The following is a 5,478-nucleotide window of genomic DNA, read 5'->3' as shown; positions in this document are numbered from 1 at the left end:
AAAGTTTGATTTTTTCTTTGTTGGCTGTTAGTTGTTAGTGTGAACATTCAAGTTATCTCCTACCACATGTTTTATTTTCGAACGTTTTTTTTTTAATTCTACGTCACTATTTTTGAACTTTGAAGACTTCTTTGACTTTGAGTTGTTGGTTTAGAAACAATTACATTTCCTCTTGTAAACCTATTGGTAGGAGAGTTTCTGCCTATGATGCATGGACACGGACAAGGCGACACAGATACGACACGGACACGGACACGGGACACGTCAGTTATTGAAAATATAGGACACGGACACGGGTTGGATACGGTATTATAGTTTTTATATTTGAAAAAGTGTATAAAAATTAAATAAGTATAACTTTAAAAATAATTTGAAAATAATAAGTCATTTAACTAGAATTTGTGCTTGAAATGATTAGTATTAGGATGTCAAGAGTCAGGCGTCGATGCCGTTTATCAGTCACCGATAGAGGAGATGAAAATACCTTCATTGCCTAAACGAAATGAAAATGAGAATATTCGATGATTGAGTATTAAGTGCGGACGTTGATTTGATGTTGTGGATAGGAAATAAGAAATTTAGTTTAAATCCAGCAAAATACAAGAAATTATATCTAAAAAAATTCATAAAATATTTAAGATACGCGTGTCAGATACGCGTGTCCAATTTTTATTTAATATTTTTTAATCGGACACATTTTCGGTGTGTCCGACACGTGTCGGAGGAGTATTGGATGAGTGTCGTGTCGGATACGGTGTCAGATACTGCACGCCTGTTTGAGGAGAAATGTCGGTGCATCATAGGTTTCTGCATGTTGGAGACATTTGGTTCAGATTGCTGGTTTGATTAAGAACAATATTTCCTTGGCGGATCTCTGGTGCTATGAGATTTCCCTGGCGGAGTTGTTTTATGCTCCTTCGGGCTTGTTTCCACCTAATGTTAAGCTCTCTGTTTTTGTTGATGGCGGTAACTGGTCTTTTCCCCATAACTTTACTAGCTCTATTCATAATGCCATCTCGGATATTCCAATATCGAATTCTGCCGTTGATTATCTTCTTTGGTGTGGTTTGGAAAGCCCTACTTTTAAATCCTTTTGGTAGACTACTATAAAGATTTGGAGGTGGCATCTTGGTTTAAATTTGTGTGGCACAAAAGAGCTTTTATTAGATTTTTTTCTTTTAATTAGTTGGCTTTGATATGGGGGGTCTTAAGATTGTTGATCAGCTTATTCTTAAGAATGTTCTTGCTCAGTCTGTTTGCCTTTTTTGTTTTTTACTTTCCTAGATCTACCACTCATCTCTTTTTTGAATTTGATTTCTCCTTTGAAGTGCTGATGGCCCGTATTCCTGTGGCTTTTGTTTTCCTGTTTAGGCCTTGTTGTGGGCTAGAGTATTCGCGGCAGTAAAGTACGAAAAACATCATGTCTTAGCGTTGTACGAGTATACAGCACACAAACAGAATAAAAAGAACAACGAAATTTTTACACTGAAAACCTTGAAGGGAAAAACCATGGGGTTACGACAGTTGAAATGATTCTACTAGTATTTGAATAGATTACAAGTGACTGGTTCGTCCTTGAAATTTAGGATGATCAAATTACACAAGTCAACCGTCGGATTGAAAACTAGAGATAAATGCATATCTGATGAAAATCTGGTGATATTCAATGGTCGGGCAGAAATCCTACGTCGATTGGTAGCCGGGTGGAAGTCTGGCGTCAATACAGCGACAGATAGAAGTCCGACGATGGGAGGAAATATGGTGACGGGCGGAAGTCTGACAATGGACGAAAGTATGGCGTCGGGCAACGGGTGTTGGTCCAGCGGAAGTCCGGCGTCTGGGAGAAGTCTGACAGAAGTCTAGCAATGGGCAGTGGTCCGGCGGAAGTCTGACGGGCAGAAATTCGACATTGTGCGGAAGTACGATGATGGGCGGAAGTCTGGCATCAGGCAGAAGTCCAGCGAAAGTCTGGCGAAGGGCAGTGATCTGACGGAATTTCGGCAACAACTGGTGAACCGGCGGAAGTCCGCGATGGTCGAGGAGGAGTTTGGTGGCAAGATAGATCTTAGATTTCTCTTCATTCTTTCTCTCATTCTCCCTTATCTTTTCCCTTTTTCCTTTTTGTGAAGAATATTGTGTCTATTATAGTTTTTGGGGAGTGGCATGACTAGTTAATAGTGAGAAGATCCATGATAGGTTGGGTGTGTTTAGGATGAATCACTGATATTGATTTCATTGATCATGAACTATTTATCTAGGATTTGAGTGTTTTAATGATGCCAAAATTCTAAGATCTTGGGCTCGTTGGATTCATCTCTTCGAGTCGCTCTATTCAACTATAAGCATGTCACGTTTGGAAATGATTTGATCATCCAATTTATAATTTGAACTTTCTAAATGTGCTTTGGGTTGTTGATTTGGTCGGATTGAGTCAAATTTGGTGTAGTTGGGTTTGTCTTTTCGAGACATTCAGTTTGACTATAAGTTTGCTGAAATCAAAGTTCGGATGGTCCCGGATTTAATTTTGGAAGTTTCCAACTTGAATTTGCCTCGAGATTCATGCCCATTCACGATAAGTTTTGATGATTTTGCCTCGAGATTCGGGTCTTCGATTTACTCTCATACATATTACTATATTAGATTATTTTTTATAGATGTTAGATATTTAAAGTTTTATATGAATTTCTTAGGTAAAATTTTAATCTCTCTCTTTTTTTTGGGGCTGGGAAAAGGATTACTATGATATTAAATTAATTAAAATATATGTAAATAAGATGTTTTTGATATTTTATAAAATTTTAGAGCGTTATATAATATTTAGCAAAATCTAATCGCAGGAAATGATAATTACTCAATGTAATTAGAGTGGGCGTCACCCTGCGGCCTGCCTCGTTGGCATTGAATTGTTAGAAATAATAATTTTATAAAGTGGCTTCCATTGAATGAAGCAGACCCATTAAGATTTTCTTTGTGATAGCTTTCTTACTGCTTTAAGAAGCAGGACCTTTTGGGTCTAAGGCTTTATTTGAAATATATTTTTATTTTTTTAAAACAAAATTTTAATTTTTGCCAAGAGAAGCCTAAGTTAACAATTCCAAAAGCTAATAATGTCAAGGACAATATGAAATTTGTGGAAGATCTATCTCAATCGTGGCCGCGTGGCGCGTGGCCACATGCACGCGCGTGGCTGCGTGGCGTCGTGGCCTCGTGGGCACAGCAGGCAGCGGGCTGGGCAGAAGTGCGCCAGGGCGTGGGGCAGCGGGCGGGAAATCCGGATTTTTTAAATTAAACCGGTTTTCGGGTCGACCCGGCAACCCGCCCGGTCAACCCGAACCCGACCCGTTTTACAAACGGGTCGAAATCTCTAATCCAAACTCGACCCGATTCGGGTTGACCCAAACCCGAAATTTTCGGGTCGGGTTCGGGTCGGGTCAAATGCTGACAGCTCTAGTATGGTTCATATCAAATAGACTACAACAATATAAACAACAAATAGAATGTGACCTAATCACATATTATGCTTATTTAAGAAGAAACAAGGCTTAAGAAATTAGAAAATAAAAAATGAATGAAAAGGGCAATAAAAGACACCTAGAGGCTAATGTGTTATCTGTCCAATTTTAAAAGAACAAAATGATGATATATAACTTATATATTTAGAACAAATGAATGATCAAACATCCCATGATGTAATTATTGCCAATGAACTTATGACTGATGAACAATATTAGTAGTAAGATGAACCAAATGATCAAGATCTGTTATTTCAAATGATTATGTGATTAATCTACAACAACAACAATAACAACAACATCAAGTCTTTATCCCACTTCGTGGGGTCGGCTACATGAATCCTTTTTCTCCATTGTGTCCTATTAAAGGTCATCAGGCCATACAGCGCGTCGCTTTCAGGGGACGCCCTAGCATTAACACAATTTCTTAAAGGATTCATGTCATTATTATTAGATAAGTTTTACGCTGGTTGTCGACTACCTAATGCAACCCTCCACTTTTCTCATCCAGGACTTGGAACCTGGCAACGGTAGTATTAGGGTGACTACCTAACCATATGTGATTAATCTACAAGAGTCAAAATTTGATTTAGGAATTGATGAGGACCTAATTCCATTTTCACAAGCTATTGAATATGAACTACAACAATATAATGAACAAATATAATTTGACCTAATAATTTATTATGCTTATTTAAGAGGAAGAAGCAAGACTTAAGAAATTAGGAATTTACTCAATTAATTTCATGTGTTAGGTTTAATCTAAAAAGAAAATATATAAAAAAAAGAATGAAAAGGATAATAAATGGCACCTAGAGACTAATTAGTCATCTATCCAATTTTAAAAGAAGGAACAAAATGATGAGAGATGTCATTTCTATCACAAGAATGGACACTATCCAAAAGATTGTCAAAAAACATATAAGGCTTGTTTCATCTTGTTAACAGAGATGTCATTTTGTTAATTTACTCTTCGTTATCCTCATTTTTCTGGATGTGTGCATTAAGTATTTATTGAATAAATTTTGTAGTGATGCAATTTTAAAGTCTCTTTTTGAATTGTGTCCGTTGATTATTTATCAGACCACAGATCGTCCACCTACTAGTCCTGGACCACCTCCCGTTTGCCAACCGACCCCAGACCGCCTCCCGTCTGTCGACTGCTATCAAACCTCCACCTGGTCGACTATCGCCACTAGACCTCCACCCGGCCGCCGATCATCAAACACAACTAGACCTTTGCTTGAATACCGACCACCGGACCATTGCATATCCGCTGAGCCCCGTCGGACCGACCACCGGACCACTGCATGTCCGCTGATCACCGTCGGACATCCGCCCAGTCGTTGACTGCCGGCAGACCATCGCCTGGTTTCCATTAGCATACCACTCCAACCATTATCGCTTGCAAACGACAATTCATCCAACCACCGTCCCCTGCTGACTATAGTCCACTCCGACCACAATCGTTCGTCGATTATAGTCCACCCCGACCACTGTCACCCGCTAATAAGGGTTTTCCACGTAAAAGTCTTAGTGACTCTTATGACACTTACACATCTCTCTCTTACTTGTATGTATTTTGGATCTTCATATAAAGCATGGATGCTAAACTTTATATCTCATTATTGTCGCAAATTTTACATGACGCGACAAGTATAAAAAATTATTTTTAATCAGTACGCAATAAAATTAATTTTAAACTATTTGTAGTAAGTATTATGTTAGAAGATATTATATTTTAAATTAGAGTTTTTAAAAGTTTTCTATATTTTCTAATTTTTAAAACAATTTTTAAAAATAAATAGTATATAATTAATTTTGATATAAACACAATTGAGTCTTTTAGTTTATGGCTAAAGCGATAAAGCTGATAAAACAACCAAATAATTTATATCCAATTTTAAGTTTACATAAACATGCCAAAAATAATCTAATCAAATAACTAAAAATTTATTTTATATAT

This window comes from Dendrobium catenatum, unplaced genomic scaffold (assembly GCF_001605985.2).
Source record: "Dendrobium catenatum unplaced genomic scaffold, ASM160598v2 fragScaff_scaffold_1226, whole genome shotgun sequence".
In the NCBI taxonomy this organism is placed as follows: domain Eukaryota; kingdom Viridiplantae; phylum Streptophyta; class Magnoliopsida; order Asparagales; family Orchidaceae; genus Dendrobium; species Dendrobium catenatum.
The sequence above is the reverse complement of the archived record's forward strand: the minus strand, read 5'-3'. Positions refer to the sequence as shown.